The following is a 21,354-nucleotide window of genomic DNA, read 5'->3' as shown; positions in this document are numbered from 1 at the left end:
TTAAAATGACAATTTTCTTGCATAATCAAATTTTTGTGTCATGGAATTTGAAAAGTCATAAAATTTGCTTTCTTTTATTCCAATTTCAAAAGGATTCAATTCTTTTTTTTAGGATAGAGAAGGATAAGTTAAAATATGTAATTTTGTCATGAGGAAGTAAAAAGATTATTTAAAATATATGACTTGTATGAATGGAAGTTTATCATCAAAACTAAGACTAAGCTACTTGCATATCAATGTAAAAAATAGAGTAGGGGTATTTAGCAAGAAGAGAAGAATCTAAACATGTTTTTTATCCTTTCATACATCATTTAGAAAATGGATAAATTATCTAGTATCCACAATCCAAAATAGGACTTATACAATCTTCAAGGGAATAGAAATCATGTGCATGATTGATTTTGAATTTTCACTTGTACAAATGTGTTCAAGCTAGCCACATACATACATCAAATTTATTGGACATTTAATGAACTAAATGCCTATATGGAAAGAGAAAAAATAGAATTTGAAAATTTTCATCAAATAAAAATTTAGAAAAAGAGTAAAGTACATTTTAAAATGAGTCTCTAAGGGTTTATAACCCTAATAGCGTGTTACAAATGAGTATATATAGGTTCATTTGGATAGGGAAGTTAAAAACATATTCCCTCCAAAACTTTCAAAATAGGCAAAATACATTAGAATGTGAAGGGTCGCTTTGACTTATTATTTACATTCTATTATTTCATTACATTCTAGTCAAAAATTGACTTGTAGATGCACATCATGCTCATGCACATGCTTTCCAAGTAACTTGAACACTTCTGTTGAGAATGTCCTACAAATAGGTTTTTAAAATTTCATCTAATACTAGTATAGCATGTACCAAATTAGGCCCATCTTCATATTTAACATCCTCATCTTGACTCATTTTAAAAAGTATCTTGATCTTGCTTCAATGTCAAATGTTATACATTGTACAAAGCAACTTTAACGTCCCTATCAATGGAAAGTTTTCTTCATTTTCAGCTTCAAGTGTACCTAATTCTTTTATTACTTAAACAATTTGTATTTATTGTTCACAATCTCCATTCTTCACTAGCAGCATTCCCCATTTAGCATGGCCATGCTAGCTAAACTACTACCCTATAATTAGCAACAATAAAATATCAAATTCATATTAGAAAAATTAGCAATTAATTAAACCAAATATTAATCAAACTTGAGCAATCATCGTGGTTGATGCTTTTGCACAACTTCTTCTATTCATTAGCTCCTTATAACACAATAATCAATGAAATAGGCATATAAGAGCAATCATATCTATTCTTGTATAGATTATCATATGATATCACTTTTCCCCCAAAGAGGCAAAGACATACATGCATTTTTAAATTTTATATGACTATAATTCATTGGACAAGCTTTATTGACATTTGGCCTCACTATTTGGGTCTAAATGTTCTTATCTCCACTTTCTAGTTGGCAATGAATTCATTTTGCATCTACTTCAAGCCAACTATTTCACTTGCCTAAGTCAAACCAAGGACTTGGAAACCAAACCTTGATATTACACAATAAAGGATGCAAACTAGAGACCTAGCATTGAGCCATATGAATTTGTCAAACTCATATCCTTGAGTGATAAAAAAAACATTGTTCTTTGCAGCCATATAATCAACAATGTTATGATCAAGCATCAATACGACTAATTTCTCAACCTATTCATTGATTTACTACTTCCATGTAAACATTTTCATAATATTTCCATTTTTGTTTTCAATAATACAAAATATTTGATGTCTACTGTTGTTTCTCTTAGTCGGTTTTTTTTTTTTTTATCGGTAAAGGCAGAGCCAAGATTTATATTAATTTGAATTAAGTATAGTAGCTTCTTGGCTGAGAGACATGGCATAAAAAACCTATTCTTAGCTATCCCAACAAAAATGGTTTCCAAAATCAGACAGGAAACCATTATCCTTATGATTTATCCACTTTTTTAACAAAACCATCAAAATTATGCAGTCTAAAGAAAATAGAACTAAAACGTTTATATGGCAGATTCCCAACTGCCTAGAAAATAGAGAGTTTAAACATAATAAGAAACCAAAATAAGCTATATACGATTTTGGATTAAGTATCGAGGAGGAAATTTTTCACAGCAACGAAAAGAAAGCCTAGCTTGCACTGGGAGGATCAGTTTGGGGCAGATCAATTCTCGCTCTTCCTCGGCCTCTGCCTGCTGGACGACCTCGGCCACAACCAGCGACCCGACGGCCTCTGCTTGAACCACCCCTGCGACTCTGGTCAGCTTGGGGCTCTACGTCTGCAACTTTAATAGGCAGCATTTCGTTAAGCCTTGCAAATTGGAAGAGGTCCTCCTCTTTTCCCTGAACCTCTGAATTTTCTCCTAAAAACCGCCATTTGAGATAGCTCAAACCAACTCCAACAAAGACTCTATGTCTATCCAAATCTTTCCCTTTCAAATCCAGTAGGAAAGGGTAGTATTTGATGAGCTCTCAGTGAGCGTTGAAGAGAATCCAATCGCTTGGCTGAGGTGCCCCAGAGTCATGGAGGGCCTTATTCAATATTTCTTGGAATTCCTGAAGAATTTCCTTAGGAAAAAGCTCCTTGGTGAGGCTCCATACAACTTGCCTAGGTAGTTTTTGGTCCAATAGAGAAGCCACAAATCTAGAGGAGATGCAGGTGTTGTCTCGCGAGTACTCTTCCTTGTTCAAATGGGCGCTACCCATAATCATCTTTACTGCTAGCAAAACTGGAGGGTCTGCGTGGATGAGGAGACGCTTCAGTCTCAAGTCTATGAGAAATGGGAGTGTCTGCACCAAAGCATGAGGAGGGCTCTTGGTCAGTTTTATAACTACCATTTTGTATATATTATACTTGACCATGGTGTCATGAGACCACATTTCTTTAATACATTTTGCCAAACAGTTGCAGCCTTGTCTATGATTTCACAATGCAAATAAAAATCTACCTCCCATCATATTGCTGTCATTCTATATTAATAAAGTATTATGTTTCAATATAAAATGTTTACATAAACATTGTATTGTAACTTTCCCAAATTACTTAAAAGAAAACTCACTCCCAAATAAATTTTTTTATTTACTAACATAAATCACTAAAATAAATTTATCACGAATATAAACCTTATATTCCAAGGTCTATTTAGAGTAGAGTATGAAATAAGAAGTGCTCAGCTTAGAGACCTGTTCATATTCTACAGGAATGTAACATTTCGGTGTCCAAAGAGCTCGGGATTCGAAATATTTTTGCATTTTGTACATTGAAATGCAACTTACATTTTGACGTCAAAGTAAGATTTATGGAGTCTGGACTTCGGACTTTACTTGCACTTACATCTTTTATTGCTGTTTGTATTTTGACAGCGAAATCTAAATTGCAGGAAACCCTGAGGTATATTTTGAACTCATAAATTTCAATTAAAATATACGTGAAATAGCCTTCATATCTCATTTTATTTTAGAACATATTTCTGATTTCTCAACATCAAGTTTGGAGAGATATTAGATGTATAATTCCTAGTTTGGTTCTACTAGTACTGCATACATCCACTGTCCTGCCTAATGATCAGCATTCCTCTGTTTCTGAGCTCACCTGATCAACAACTAGATTTCTATGCATCCATTGGTTAATTCTAGAAAAGAGCAATCTATCGTCCGAGGAAATACCAGGAGGTTTCACAATAATTGCTGTATTGTTGAGAGGTCTTGCGATGTAAACCATCCAAGAGTCGGGCTTCATTGGACTTTTATAAATACATGATTGGGCCCCTCTATACATGTAATGCAAATTAGAATCCATTTGACTCTTCTTACATCTAGATAAATATCACATTCTTTTGACTAAAAATTGTTTTCAGTGGAAATGAACAATGCATTTGATTCGACCTACATAATGAACAATACATTTGATTCGACCTACATTCAGACCTCTGACGATAATTTTCACTGAAAGTTGATTTATATTATTTTATTTTTTTGGCCTATGGATAATTGTTCCAATCCTGGTAAAGCCTCCTATGTTATATTTGAATAGTGCAACCTTAGTGCTTTTGATTTGACTCTAAAGATGTAAATTATGGTGGAAATTTATTTAACATATATCAAGACTATTTAATTATTTTATTTAAATTGTTTTAAAGCTTTCACACCATTACAGTCCACCCTATGCTACCACTATAAATTCATCTCTCTCCTCATAATTAATAATACTTTTTACAGATTCAGTTATGTAAAGACAGTAATAAAATGAAGGAAAATCATTTGAATTTAACCACTCTAACAGAAAGCCTATTGATTATATTTAGATATCTAGTAAACATTTTATCTTTTTAAACCCAGTTTTATTCTAAAACTTTTTTCATATTTTTTCAAAGACATTAGGTAGATAATTGAATCTTCTCAGATTCAGTTATGTAAAGACAGTAATAAAATGAAGGAAAATCATTTGAATTTAACCACCCTAACAGAAAGCCTATTGATTATATTTAGATATCTAGTAAACATTTTATCTTTTTAAACCCAGTTTTATTCTAAAACTTTTTTCATATTTTTTCAAAGACATTAGGTAGATAATTGAATCTTCTTAACTTTTATCATTATTTGATGGAAAAGTTGAGAACAAAATTTTCAATATATTCTTATTGATCATGGAGACAACAGTGCATTGTTAATCAAATATATTCTATTGCCCAGTCTGCATCGCAGATTTAAATTGGCTGTTTTGCTCACAGAGATATGAAATCGTTGAAAATACCGTAGGTAGTGAAGACAGACAGAGTACACACAAGTTTTTATGCACAGCAGCTCTGCTATTTCTTATAAACAAGATTCTCAAAAATCAAAATTATAATAATTTTTCCATCTTGGCCCACAGTTTTTGCATATACCGCCAAAAGATATATTGCTCTTTTAAATGGAATCAAATATAGAATCACTTCAATTTAATAAAGTAACTCAATATGCAGATGCTATTTGTATAGAAAAAGACCATATCAATATTCGCAAGGTTTTTCCACAGCCTGGAAGATATTGTATAGAATAGATTAGTGATTTGATTGATTCCTCGTGAGTGTTATAAAATTGGCTTTACAACCTGAAATGCCCTGCAAAAACAGGGAGATTCAAAAAAATTACAAATTCTCAAAAATTGAAAAAATTCCACCAAGACACAAAAAAGCGTTTCTCTTGAGTGGCCGTTTAGGCGAATAAGCACATATCGCATCCGGTGCAGATACAAGACAAACAGCCCTCGCAGTTGATAATTTTAGGGCATCCCCTCAACACCTTGCGGCTCGCCCTTTCCTCTTCAATCTCACAATTCAATTCACTCTGAACAAAATCTGCGCACACCCAATTAGGGTTCTTCACAGCGTTGCAGTAAACACGGTATTCATCTCCATTCCGGATCTTGAACCTCCGCTCTTTTCCACAGCCTGTGCAACGAACAAACTCGTCACGGTGAAAATTAAAATGGTGAATGCCATTGCCGCCTTTGGGTCTGTAATAACGGAGCAGGACTGTATTGGAAAGGGGCACTTTCTTGGTGTAGCCGGATTTATCACTCATGGTAACCCAAATTGAATCCTTCCATTTCCTGCGATTGTTTCGGGCATGCTTTTGGAAAATCATGGGTGCCATGGGACCTTTCTTGCATGCCCCTGGAAAACAGTTACACACCACACTTAAATCTCCTTGTTGGGTAATCCTGAGTGAGCCCACAGAATCTCCGAAACCTAAAGTACTGGTGCAACCACAGGTAATCTCAACAAAATCACTTCCCAGCTTCCACCCAAGCAGACCCTTGAGATCTTCCCTGGTAAAAAACTCATCATCAGTATTGATGCTGAGAGTGTGAACTCTTGCTTCTTCCATGACATCCTCCTATTATTGCTGCTGCAGCTTTATCCTTTTTGCTGATCCAAATTCTACCCTATATTGCCATGCAAAGGGGCTTTTATAGAGGTGATTTGTTAGAAACGAAATTCTTTTCGTCGTACCAGACAACTTTTCCAGCACTTCCTGCGGCCCTCGCACCGACACGGTGGAATTCCCTATTTTAATTTAGGCCGTATATAGAATTTTTTTGGTCAAATTAAGGCCCCTTCACGCATGATTTTCTTTTTCGATGAAAGATAGAATCCTATGTTTTATAAAAACGAGATTAGTTGAATTATTATTATAAAAATAATGCCATCTGTTTCTATTTTAAGAAAAGAGTTCAAAATATTAAATTTGACTTTTTAGTTTTACATTGTTTTTCCCAATGCTTTGTATGTATTAAATATATTTTTAAAATAGTAGGATATAAAAGAGCTTTTTTAAAGATATAATTAGTATGGAAATTTTAAATATACTGATATAAAAACTAATAAGGTAAATTTTTAGTAATATGTTAATTATGAAATATGCTCGTGATTTAAGTTATATACTCCAAATACCTAAGGTTTTATAATCTCTCAAGTGTCAAGGGTGTCAAATCTAAGAAGATCACGACAAGCTTGTCGTCAAGTTGGGCGATTGAGGACCAATTATTGAGGTGGATAAGACCTCCTTCACTTCTAGCTTTGTAATACGAAGGGGGGTTTTCCTAAGGTTTTGGATGATGCAAAAACTAAACACTTCCTTAGAGCAAACTATATTCACTACATAATGTATTCCAACACTAGTGTCACAATATACCTATGTCCTATTTTGGTTGTGTCAGGTTTAACACCCTATTAATAAATAATCTATCATATAAACATCTGAGAGCATGTTTTATGATAACCCCTTGTGATGTTATGCACATCAAGACATGGTAGTAATCTAAGGAAGTTAAGTAGCAGAACAACTTCCTACATTAATCTTGAGAGGAGGGTAATGCAAAAACTTTTACGGATCTTTAGAATAGTTACAAAAACTTAATAGAAACAAACATGAATAGCATGCATACCATAACACAATGATTTGCATGGGGTAAACTCTTTCGAGAGAAAATCCCCACACTCTAAAGGCTACCCAATATATTATTTAGAAATCAACAGTAGATTATAATATACATGCAAAGTAAGCTTATTGTAAGAGTATTACCAATGAATACCCAAAGGCAACTCAAGGGCTATCAAACTCTAATAATGCATCACAATGCATAGCCGTAATACAATGCCCTTATAATATAGGGTTGTCTTCTATGGCAAACGAAACACACAAAATATCCATTGTTAGATCTATGACCTGATAATAAAGAATCAAGATTTATGATGATAAGTTATATTTAAAATGTGGCTTTATCAATCATCGAGCATTCTAGAAGCACTTTCACAGTGCATGGAATGGACCAGTAGGAAAAATCGAGCATTCCTTATCAAACACTTTAAGCACATTTAAACACTTGTATTTTTTTCAAGCATCTAAACCCACTAGTATAATTTTTATTATTGCAAGATTGAGACACCATTTTCTTAACAAGTATAACACACGAACTAAAGAAAATGAAAAATGTTTAATTTGATAAATTTTTAGTACGTTGAGGATGGTAGGGGGGATCAATAATAGATCAGTGCCTTCATCTAGTTGGGAAGATGATTCTTTAAATTTTAACAAATATACAATGATTGAAACTAAGGCAATCCATTAATCAATACACAAAAAATGGTACTCTCTAAAATGCATAATCAAGATAGGATCTACAAATACAATCATAAAAACCATAGATAGTTGCAAACTATTAAATGAATTTATTCAATAATTGATGAACATACCCACATACCTCATTTATTATTATCATAAAATACCTAGCAAAAGCTTTACAAGGATTTTATAGTTATTTGGTTGTCTAACTAATAAAAAACACACCCCATGCATAGGGAGATATTAAATCAAAGTTCAATCTACACTTAATCATTGTTGAATTTTGCAATACAAAAGTTTGCAGTACAAACCTTCAATATCAAACAACAAACTAGAACGCCTTCCATAAATGAGAGTAGCCAAAAAAATATGCCATATTCCTCAAAAACAAAGATTACAAGATGAAATTATAATGCATAATGATATTCTTATAAAGAAAACACAAAGTTTTCCTAAGCTAAATTTAGGAGAACTAAAGTGCAAGCATGAGGAGACAAAATGTTGACTCCGGCTAAAATAGATGCATAAAAGATAAAAGTTAGATGCACAACTAAAGCAACTAGAAGCATAAAAGCACAACTAAGTGAACTTAAGCAAAAAAGCATAACTAGTTTTTAAAAAGTTCTAACAATCACTCAATCTAAAATAGTTGCATGTATCATTATATATTCAAGATATTTACATAGATGACTAGAATTCCAATATATCAATATCTAGAGTTGGAACTATGAACCCTATGGTTTTTCAATGTGAATTCTTTTTGCTATCCTCTCTCTGGACCAAAAATGTTATCCTCTCAAAACAATATCAACCAAGGCTAATATACCAATTACAAGCAAGTGTGCAAGGTGTCATATAGTTGTGTAATACAAGAAAAACTTAGTCATGGCCTCCCCTAGTGCCCAAATGATAGGTGTCCATTGACAATTAGATATGACTACCAATGTTGGAGTTGATATTTGATCCCACAGCTCCTAGAATTCACCTGCAACCAAAACACCCATCGCATCTAAAGAGAAAAAGACATGATTGATGCTATGTAACCTTGAGAGTGATTTGATCCAAATAAGAGTCTAAGATTGAGATTAACCTATAAATGAATTGGATAGATTAAAATGAATATAATGGCTGCTTATAAGTATAAAGATAAAAATCCTAAGAGAGGATTAAAAGAGAGCTTAATTACTTTAACAACCAAGAGGCATGAAAAAACCCTTTTGATATGTATCATGATTCAACATTAATTAGTCATGGGTTTAAGTGGAAGAACTAAGATAAAATCACCCTCAAAATCTATTATAAATTGTGCTTGTGAGGGTTGCTTGATAAAAAAAGTTCTACAAATAATGAATGGGATGTGGGAACCATTTTTCCTCCCATATACATGCCAACATTTAAATATTGGTTTGGAGCTATGTAGATTGATGTCAGTAAATGCAATAGTCGCTTAAGCATTAATGAGGGTAAAAGCAAAATTAATGAATAAACCAATGCATATGGACAAAGAACCAAGTTGCAAAGACCAAGAAGAAACACATTTACCCTATCAAGCCTTTTTTCCACTTACCTTTTCCTTTCTTTATAGTTGGTTGTTAGAACTTAGGGAGGAAGAGTAACACCCTACCTCGTATGAGATTAATACAGCCTTAACAGGGTATATGCATTTATGTTAGATAGATTAAAGGTCATAAATAAAGTGATTGTGTGCGTGTCACTTTGGAAATATTCTTGATGCCATTAGTAAACAAGATGGAGTTATGTGTCTCTCTTTACCTTCAAAATATCATGGGAAGAATGTATTTAATTATGATGAAAATTGAACCAAATTTATTAATTGCCTCTTGTATTTCATTTTGGGCATTATGCCTTATCATCATTATTTTATGTATGCACTTGTAAATTATTGGGATATGACTTGAAATTTAAGAGATGAATTGTTATGCCATATTAGAATTTGATCAATGATTAGCTAGACATTGGTTCACAATTAAAGCTATGGGAATTTAATTAATAACCAATGTGGAATTTCTATATTATGGTCTAACTACAAGTTATGATTGTATTATGCACAAAAGTAAGAGGGACAATAGAAGGACGAATAAATATCTATACCAAAACAATTACCTCTTTGAGACGTTGAAAGTTTAGCCATTTTTAGAAGGAAATGAGGTTTTATTTTTTGATATAGATGTGTTTGTGAGGTTTATTATTGTGGGCTTTTAATGAGTGCTTTTCGATCAATATTATTGTTTAAATTACAAATATAGACCCCTAGGGTCTATATCCTTGAGGTGGGGGCCTATTGGATATGAAATTAAAGCCCTGAGACTTGTTTTGACACTCCAAAAGTCCTCATTAAGATAAGTGACGAGTTTGGATAATTGATAGGTTGAGGGTACCAACCCCACCCCCATACCTCATTTATGGGAGAAGACTTGGGGGATGGGGTGTCCTAGCCTTTGTCCCCTCTTAAATGAGGGAAAAACCTAATGGAGGAGTGGATGGGAATGTGACAAGCGTCACCTCTCCATCAAAGTCTTCCAAGTTGAACTCCCTTATATTTTTTTTGTTAAGGGAGAGTGGGGTGTTACCCACTTCTTCTTTTGTACAATTTTCGATTAAGTATGGAAAGAAGGAAGAGTTGGGAGAAAGGTGGGCCCTTGTATGAGGAGATGGAGATTCATATGCCTAGTTTAGAGAGATAAGTATTGCTCACTCCCTCTACCTTTCTTGTTTGTGCGTTGTAAGATCAGGATAGGTTGCAAATTTTATTTTTTATTTTCGAAAGAGTAAAATCAGTCATGTGATGTAGTGTGAGTGGTATTTTTAACTTATTGTGAGTCTTGTAGTCAATTGGTGAAATTGTTTCATGTATATGTATCCTTGGTTATTCATGTCATATGAATGGGCTCCACAAATTTTATTTGGGTCTATATTAATTTTTTTGCTCGAGGGTTTGACTAGAGCCCATGAGGCTCCATGATGCCAATATGGCAAAGTGGAGAGCATGCCTTGTTTTATATTTTTTCCATTGGTAAAATTGTAATAAGAATCGTAGGATTGTTTTGAGTTAGTAACTTTAAGGAGGTTTCCCAATATTTGTTTAAGGAAGTTATTCGTATGGAATAAGATCAATGTTAGAGCATATTTAGCTATTAGTTGTTTTTTTTCAAATAGTTATGCTTTTTTGCTTAAGTTCACTTAGAAATGCTCATTTTAGTTGTGCACCTAGTTTAGCTTTTCTTGCATCTAGTTCAGCTAGAGTTGAGCTTTATTTAGCTCCTCATGCTTGCACTTTCGTTCTCCTATATTTACCTCAGTTATTTTTTTATAAGCACCACATTGTACAATTGTAATCCATCCTATAATTTTGTATTCTTTTCTTTTGAGTAATATAGCATCTTTTGTGCAACTCTCATTTGTGGAAGGTGTTCTTGTTCTTCATTCGATCTTGTAGGCTTGTGTTGCAAAATACAACATGGTATTAGAGCTTTGAAATTTCAACATGGTATCAAAGCTCGATCTTTTCTTCAACATGGTATTGGAACTTTAAAACTTCAACATGGTATCAGAGTTCAATCTTTTTTTCAACATGGTATCAAAGCTTCAAAATTTCAACAAAAAAATCCTATTGATTTCTTATTTCTCATCGATATAATATTTAATGAATTTCATACTCCGATTCTTCAAAGAAGTTTGAAGTCATGAATTTCTCGTGTCTATATGAAAGAACATGACTTTTGTTAAAGGAGGTACATGATATAAAATTTATATTTCCTTAAATGGTTGTTTGATTAATATCTATAGTAATGTGTGAGTTAAGACAAAGTGAAGTTTGAATCCCCTAGTTAAATTTCCAAGTGACGCAAGTCCATTATATTTTGTAAAGAGTAGTTTTACTTTTCCTTATCACAATTGATGTAAAAGAAAGTATCTTGCTTTCATTCTCAATCTCAAGTAGAAATGTTGATAATACCATAAGATTTTATTAGAAAAAAAATAATGTGATTAAAATAAAAGAATGTTTTTGTTTTAACAAAAAATAATATTTATGCTATAAAGTATCTACTTAAAAATAATAAAGGGAAGCAAAATCAGAAAACAACATATTCTATTTAAATCAAAAGAGAATTCTCTCAAATCTATAGTTAAACATATATTATATAATATGTACTACACATTACTTTCCTAATAAATCTTTTTAAACACATTAAAATGCATTTGCACATACATTGTTCACTCCCAGGAATATTGATTCTATACATGCAAACATCTATGAGGTTGTATATTGCATATATGAACTTGCAAAAATAACAACTATTGTGTAGAATCTGCATATCATAGAGAGAGGGCTAGGTTGCCCAAGCCCAGATAACCAAATGCCATTTGATATATTGTTGCATGTAAGCCAATCTGTGATTCATATTTGGACTTAAGTTACCTCTGAAAATTATTCAAAAAACACAGAGAGAGATTTATATATAGTCTGATAAATGTGGACTTAATATATACCCTTCTTAACATGAGTATAGAGAAATGTAAAATTAAAATATTTGAGTGACCCAAGCTTGTGAATAACTATCCTATGATCACGTCAAATACTTAAAGAGGTATTTTTAAACAAACAAATTTAATACAATAACAGTCACTTTCAACTAGGCTAATTAATCATATTGGGAACAAACTAAGAAAAAGTTCACCACAATTATTTCAAGCGGCCAAAGTCTGGCAAAGTCTGTCATATTATCCCTGTGGCCAAAGCCTGTCATGTGTTCTGCTCTCGTATCAACTCATCTCACAAAATCCATAGGTTATGTTCCAGACGAATAGAAGTTTTATTCTAGCAAACAATAATAGAATTATTTCTATAATAATACGTGATTTTTTATTTATTATTATATTCTATAAATTTTATAACAAGTAATTATAGAATTATTTTCATATTGAAATGTGATTTTTGTTTCATAAAATGGAATGAGGATTTATTTTATTTATCCTATAAAATAATTAGTAAGAGATAACAGAATTATTTTTTATTGAAATGTGATTTTTATTTCACAAAAATGGAATGAAGATTTATTTTATTTTATCCTATAAAACAATTAATAAATGATAACAGAATTATTTCTATAAATTGAAATGTGACTTTTATTTCATAAATATAAAATGAAGATTTATCTTATCTTATAAAATAATTAAAAAGTAATAATAGAATCTATTCTATAATATAATGAGTTTTTGTTTTATAAAAAATAGAATGAAACTTTATTTTATTTTATCTTATAAATAGTTAATAAATTATAATAAATCATTTGATTAGTATGATGTAGTTTCATTTTTAATTGTTTTTTTTTACTTATTTTTATCAATATTAATTTCAAATATGAAAGCTAATATAAATTATTGATCTAATATTTAATATATATATATATATATTGGATAAAGAGGCAAGCCTCATATATTAATAGATAAGTATAAAAGGGATATGGTATGGAATGATTTTATAGACTGAAGATGACAAAAAAATTGAGACAAGAAGTCACTTAAGTTAAGAGGTTAGAGATATGAAAAAGACATAAAATGTCTTCGACAAGATGAGTCCTGAACTAACAGTATGAAACCTCATTTTGAGCTACGAACATATGCAAGGGTGTATGTATTGATTATGGCATTTTAAAGCCAACTTCATATATATGTTATAGTAATTAACAAGAATCATCTACATTTACAAAATAGGACATATTACTGAAGAAATGTACAACAGATATACAAAGTAGACAAAAACTGCAAAAGTTGAAGGAGGCCAAAAGATATCATAAACTCGAGCCACGTGTATTAAGGGGAGGGAAGAAACCATGAACATCACATAGAGTCCAAACTAGCTAAATGTTTGCCTAGAACAAAGAAAAGGGCTTGAAATCGATTGAGACACAAAAGACCAAAAAACCTTCAAAATCTCGTGTTCAAGAAATATTGATCTACACTTCTAAAAAATCATTCACAAAATAACAGAGAAAAATAGGGACTCAAACCGAAATTTCATCATCTCCCATCTCATTGCTTCCATTAGCTGATGATGGAAGAGGAAAGAGGGGTTCATCAATAGGCTCAACATAGGAATTTGTGTTTACCTCACTGATAAATTCACTACAAACCATGGAGATGTCCAGTACAACTTATTTAGATCAATGTTGAGATGTTCCAGAGGAGAATGTTTTTTGAATTAAATATAGAGAGTAAACCATACATGAGGGTCATGTGTCAAATATACGAGTCAGAGCTATGCAGCCATTATTACAACAAAATGAGGAGGCATTGTCTCCATATCTCAATGTGACATTAACTGTACAAAAAAGGCTACAATGCTATTTCATCATGATATCTATAAAGCACAAAAAGTAGTAAGAGAGTGCCCGATTCAAGACACAGTCCAAGCAATCCATCCTTGTGGACCGTCCATCCAGATGTTGGTTCTGAGAGTTTGGATACTCATAGGTTGGTCAGCATGCATTGATCCTTAAGTTTCCTTCTTGTTGTCTGGGATTTCTCCAATCATGGCGTTCATAGTTGCTATAGTCGAGGATGGTCCCTTGGGATCTTTAGACTAGGTAGAACTATAGGAAAGGTCAGAGATATAGATACAGATAGAGCGTTTGTTTATGAGTCTCTCAAACCTCTCCTCTGAAATCTTTATCATCAATGAAATATGTATGGAAACATTGAAAAATATGAGTCTCTTGAGATACTTAGTAAGAGTCCTCTCCCTTCCCTGATACCTGGCCTCATTAAAATAATTCCAAATAATGCATAAAACTTCACATGAGAAAAGAGACCAGAAATAAATAGCATCCTTCTTTATGCCTATAATGAAACCATTAACAACATCAGTAGGAGTCAAATTATCCTCAAAATTAATGCCAAAAATAGTCCAGATTTCTTTAGCAAAAAGACACTTGAAAAAGATATGCATTATATTCTCTGGGACCCTACAAATGGGGCATACAGGGTTATCATTTTGTGCTTGTCTAATAGGCAACCTTTGCAGCAAAAATAACCACTTGAAATATTTGACCTTGGGTGGGACAATAGAATGTCATAAGAACATAAAACTTTTTGCCAATCATTAGTACTACATTGCAAATCCCAAATGGAATCAAGGTGAAATATGATCTCGTTACTACACATCAGAGAACTATAAATAATCCTATCATTAGCCTTAGGCAAGGTGGGTTCGTCCATCCAAGTATAAGAGGAGACTTTGTTCTCACTCATTGTGCATGGAATGGAAAGATCAATCATGCTACAGGCGGATCTCAACGTAGCATAGGTTTTCCAATTGGATGGAGAGATAAAAAAAAAATTGTCTAAGATCATCCCAAGGTATTCTTAAGAGCTAGACATTAATAGCAATATCATTAAAAGTTTTTATGCCTTTAAGAGCCCAGTTTTTAGCCGAACAACCTTGCATAAGGGCCAAGGGCTTGTTCTTATGTATAAGATTCCACCATATAGATTTCTCACCAGCGATGGTGTTGTTATTATCAATAATCTTGTTGTTAGCAATCAAATGCCTAGTATGTTCCCATGATTTCCAAATCATTTTGAACATTGAGGACCATGCTAGAGTAACAGGGAACTTCCCTACGACCAAGTCAATAAAGGGGAGATATTTCCAGCCTTTAGCCTATTTAGGAACAACCATATTGATATTGTTTCTAATGAGAACCTTCCAGGGTTCTTCACCCTCGGGAGCTTGGAATGTCCATTTAGTAGCCAATGCTATGCCTTGTATTTTCAGGTCTTTCAATCCTAAACCTCTCAATCTCTTATCTAGGCAACAGCACCCCCATTTTACAACATGCCATTTCTTTTTGCCTTTGCCATCCGGCCAAAGGAAATGTCTGATACTCTTTTGCACTTCATTGATCTGATAGTTAGAGAACATCCAAACAGAAGAGTAGTACAAAGTGTAGGATGATAGGATCTTTTGGCAAATCTGGAGTCTACCAGCAAGAGATAGGTATAAATTGTTCCATTTACTGAGCTTATTATCGATCTTTGCTTTGATCCAAAGCCACATATCTTTCAAACTTGGGTAAACTGCAAATGGGATCCCCAAATATCTAACTTGCCTCAATGCCCCCCCCCATTGGAAGTTGAATATGGACAGCCAGTGTGGAGGGGAGTCATCCCATCACAATAGTATGGACTTGGGGGTTGAAATCCTAGCCCCAGAAGCATCACCAAATATTTTTAGCTTACACATTAGAGAGGAGAAGTTATTCTCTTCAAGGTGTATAAAGAATGTGGTATCATCCGCAAACTAGACATTCACCTAGTCCATTTTATTGGGAAGGGAGATACCCTTCACTTTGGGAGTGGTCAAAGAGTCTCTGAGAAGATAAAAAAAAATGGTGTCTGTAGCAATGACAAAGAGGGCAAGAGCAAGGGGGCAGCCTTGCCTGATAGATCTGCTAAGAGATATAGGTTGGGAGCGGGACCCATTAATATCCACTTGTGCTAAAGCATCTTGAAGTAACACTGCAACCATCTAACAAAATGCCTTAGGTAGACGAAATGCCTCCAACATCATGAGGAGAAAACTCCATTCTACCCAGTCATATGCTTTTTCAAAGTCAATGAGGAACATGGAAACCTTTTGGTTGGTGAGACCTTCTTTTGGAATCAATTTAATGACACCTCTATTAATCTTAGGCCCTAAGGAGCCAGCAACTAGGGCCTCCTTATACACTTGAAGTAGATCCTCGGCAATTTAATCCAGATTGGCCTTGTAGAATTTTGTTGACAATCCATCTGGCCCAGGGGCCTTGTCATTACTAAGGCTCTTAATGGCCTTTTGGATTTCCTTTATGGAGAAGGGCTCCTTCAGCATGCTTGCCTCATTGTCAGAGATCATCTTTAGGATGAGGGATCTGCATTGCTCAACCTGGGCAATATTGTGTTGGGCAGAGTCACATTCAGAGGTGAATAACTTCTCATAGTAATGCTAGAAGGATCTCTTAATGTCTTCAATATCTATTAATTCCATTCCATCATCCTATATTTTGTCTATTTTTTCCTTATGTTCTTTTTTTCTAAGCATGTTGAAAAAGAACTTGGATCCCTTATCATCGTGGGAGAGCCAATTTAGTCTTGATCTCATTTTGTCTCGCTGAACCTTCTTATGTTGGAGGGTTCTGAGTTTGTCCCAGGTATAGGACACAACACTTGATAGAACCATGTTTTGAGGGTTATTCTGAATGAGGGCCTCTTGGCAAAGGAGCTTCTCAATGAGGTCCTTCTCCTCTCTCCTACTGTCTTTAGCAAACTTAGTGCCCAGGGTTTGATAAAGAGCTCTCCAGGCTTCAACATTCTTGTTCCACTTGCAAACTGCCGAAGTTTCTTGACCATACCACTTATTGACCTGCCTAATAAGAAAATTGGCACTCAGGACCTCCTGTTGATCCAGCAATTTGGTATTGAGAATAAAGCTATTGTGCTTTCTGGGCAGGGGAGCTATGGCCGAATTAATAGAAATATGTGTAGAAATGGGGTGGTGATCGGCAAGGGTGTAGGGGATGACCCTAACCATATCGCATGTGGGATCTTGCATAAAGGTGCGGGTGTTGAAATTAGCATAGAACCGATCAAGACGAGAATAGATCCTTTTTCTACTTTGTTGGGTACGTTCTTGTTATCTCCTTTCCTGCCATCTAGGGGGTCAAAAAGGTGTAGAGTTGATTTCATTATGTCCCAGAAAAGTTTCTCATCACACTTCCAATCCATGCTTAGACCCCCAGACTTATCCTCTACATTTTCAATCATATTAAAGTCACCACCAAAGATCCAAGTAATATTAGGGAGGGTAGTCAGCCATTTCCATAGGTTGATCCTGTCTCTGTAATCATTAGAGGCATATACTAAATAGACCCCGAATTTGAGGCCCCCTATTTTCATGATAACCCAAGCAGCTCTATTACAAGGAGAGGTACCATGATCTTTGACTAGGGAGGACCATGTATTATTGATTATCACAACAACTCCTCCTCTACCTCTGTCATGATTGGTGGAAAATAAAAGGTCTTGCTTCCATATAAAATGAAGATTGACTTCAAGGAGGAAGTTGGTAGCTAAATGACCTCTTGGAGAAAGAGGCAGTCTAGATTCTTATGTTGGTTAAGGAAACTTCTCACAATTTGTTTCCTGTTTGGGGATTCTAATCCCCTTATATTCCAAGATATAATGTTCAAGTTCATTGAGAACATTAGGTAAAGTTGTGCTTGGTATCCATGAAGTTATTGAAACATTTAGGGAGACTCCTTCTATTAGGCTTCCTTTTTGGGAGAGGTGAGATTTTTTTCTTCCCTATTGGCTTCCCTCTTTTCCTTTTGACTTTGATGAAGAGACCCTCTCCATTTGTTTTGGTTACTTCACCCTCTTCATCTTCAACTCCTTGAGAAGAGCAGGGTTGATCCTCTGAGTTGGCAATGTCATCAGTAGAGAACCTTTGTTCCCCATCAGACTCCTCAAATACGGGGTTAGACCCGATTCGGTCATATCCCTCTAGTGGTAAGTCATGAGAGAATGCTATCATTTGATTGCTAACATCAATTTTTGCTTTAATGACTTCTATGCTCACAACATCTCTATCACAAACAATGGGGCAAGAGTCAACCTCAGTATTTTGCATGTTAGCAACATGACTGCCTTCCATTATTGGAGTATTTAGCACATTCATATTATTATCAATATTAGTAGAAGTAGTGAATTCATTATTAGCATTGGTGGCACCATCAGTATCCAATTCCTCAATTGAATTAGCTCTATTCTCTATATTTTTAACCATGGATTTAACAATAGATTTATTAATCTAAGAAGCCACCATATTGTCATTCTTAGCATGATCATGGGGGGTTTGAGTTTATCAAGAACTAGTTGTTGTGCGTTTTTTGTTCTAACTCTCCCAAAGAGGGAGGGGGAGAGAAGAATTGACCTTATCCTTCAATTGGGCCAGAGCAACATTAATGGTTGAATGGGGAGGAGGGTTAGCATTGAAATCCACAAAATTCTCATTGTAGTCAAAAGTTGGGGGAGGATTGGGGGGTTTGGCCATGGCATCAGCTATTGCATTTTTTAAACCTTCAAGCTTTTCAACCAATGGGTTCTAAGAAACCCTAGGTATCAGTGGGTCCTCAATAGGACCAACTTTGCCAACAATATCTCTAGGCTTAGGGTTAGGTTTGCATTTAGCAAGAATCGGGCAATTTTTCCGAATGTGCCCTTCTCACTGATAGAGGAAATAGGCATTAAGCCCACCAAGCAAATCAACGTAACAAAATGTAGGGTTGTCATCAATGTTAATGTCAATCAAGTGGGGGATATCCATGTCCGGTTCCAAGGTAATCAAAACACGGGCATCAAGCTGCGACACAAGGGATGGCGTGTGATCAATTCTCAGAACCCTTCCCATGGGTTCGAGAATCTGAGGGATGAATCTCCAGTAGAGGGGGGGAGATGCTTAATTACAATCCATCTAGGATAGGAAAGGGCAAGTACTTCATCATTCACAGCCTCGAGGGTCCATTTCATGGCCCTGAATATGCATTTTCCTATTGCTTAGAATTGCTTATCAACCACATGTTCTTGTGTTTTTGCATCTTTAAAGACTATGATATACGAGCCTTTTTGAATAAGACGGCAAAAAGAAAAAGGAAATCCTAGCATCTTTAACTAAATATTTTTTAACCAATCATCCATGAATTTACGTGATGGACAAAAATTAATATTACTAGCCGCAAGGAAAATTGTAGTGTCCTTAAGATGATTTTTCTCAACATTAATAGCATTGACCATATCAGCATTCAGAGTAATAAAGAGAGAAGTAACAGGGGAGAGAGAGCTCTTACCTTCTTCTCCCTCATCGCCATCAATACTTGAACAAACCAGTGAAACCCTAGCTTCAAATTTTGTGATGGCTGAGCTGAGAGTGGAGTTGGTCGATGATAGAGCCGCCTTGAAGGATTTATGAGGCATTGTGCCCTCGGCTGGAGGGCCTTCGTTCGGCCCCACATCCATCAATGCCCTCTCGTGCGGATGTACACATACGCAGGGGGAAAATAACAATGACAAGACAAAGGAAATGAAACCGAAGTAAATGCAAAGAACGAGAAGGCAGATCGATGCTTACCTACATGGAGGAGGTCGCCTGCACTCCTCCACGTAAGAGATCAAATCCCTCACCCATGAGAAACGTTAACGAATAGAGGACAATGTTTTAGAAAAACTTTCAACACATAATACATAGCAAATGTCTAAACAATAAGAACATCCTTCACTTCATCTTCATTAGTAGAATTACATTTTTAAGGGATAGGGAGCAGTCATTTTGAAGACCAAGTGATAATGCTTGAAATATGCATTTGTGGGTTGAGGAGGTTTGAACCAATTTTTTCAAGAAAATGCCACCCACCAAGTCTATACCTGAGAAGGGAATGAATGTGGGAAAAGTGAACTAAAATGGTGCAGAGGGAATGACATTTTTATTCATGAATTTGTCATGAACGATGGACACAAGAGCTTCTTTCTCCAAAATATCCAAATAATTGAATAGAAACCAGAATCCCACATCATATACATACATATTAAAATCCTTGGCAGACTTAAATTTTCTCCCAAAACCATTCTGAGAGATTCCTCAACTAGTTTGCAATTGGAAAGGAATATAGAACACATATTTCTCAGGTTAAATTGGGAAAGATACTTAGTTTTTTGGGGGAGGATGATAGAGCCAAGAGCGAACAACCTTTGGTTTAGGAATAGAGTTTTTGTGAGATTTTGCCAAGATCAAGGGCACAATGAAAAGCATAAAAGAGAGACAAAAGAATGACAAGAACAAACTGTATTCTCATCAATATGCAAATGATCGACTGGATTAGCCAATACAATGAATATGGGCCTACTTATATAGGCAAGGCCATATGGATATACAAGCACACAATCATGACATGTGGCTCAATGAGAAATAAGGGTAGGTAAGAAATACTAGGGGTACGTAGGAGAAATAATATAATATTCCACAAGAGGTGGATGATCCACCGAATGTGGAGTGTAACAGCAAAATAAGACCACAAAAGGTGGAATTTCTCCTACAAGCTCTATCCGAATGTGCACACTTCCCTAAGTGTCTCAAATCCAAACTACGAAGAGATGCTTTATCCTAAGTTAACTTAAGTAAAGTGTAATAATATCCATAATGAATATTTATTTACACCAACACCCCCCCCCCCCTTAAATGCAACTTAGGGGAATGAAGACTCAAGTCAACAATGCAAGATGGGTCCCGGCTACTAGGCCATGATAGGTACCCATGTACAATATGCAAATACAAGCAAAACTATGCAAAGCAATCTCTCACAAATGGAGAAAGGGAGAAAACCCAATGGGAAAAAACTCCCCCCCAAAAGAGAGATGAAAGTACAAAAGACTCTCAAAGAGGAAGGACAAAACCTCAAAGAGGAAAAAGTCCCCCCCATAAGAGAGGAAGGAGAATTCAGTTGACCCCCCCTAATGACACATCCCACACCCCTAAGAGAGCTCACAACTGCTGGAACTTACTCTCGGTGAAAGGCTTGGTGAATATGTCAGCAACCTGCTCCGTTGTAGGACAATACTGCAAATCAATGACCTGCTCCTGAATCAGCTCTCGGATATAGTGCAT

The sequence above is a fragment of the Cryptomeria japonica genome, chromosome 1 (assembly GCF_030272615.1).
Source record: "Cryptomeria japonica chromosome 1, Sugi_1.0, whole genome shotgun sequence".
Classification (NCBI taxonomy): Eukaryota; Viridiplantae; Streptophyta; class Pinopsida; order Cupressales; family Cupressaceae; genus Cryptomeria; species Cryptomeria japonica.
The sequence above is the reverse complement of the archived record's forward strand: the minus strand, read 5'-3'. Positions refer to the sequence as shown.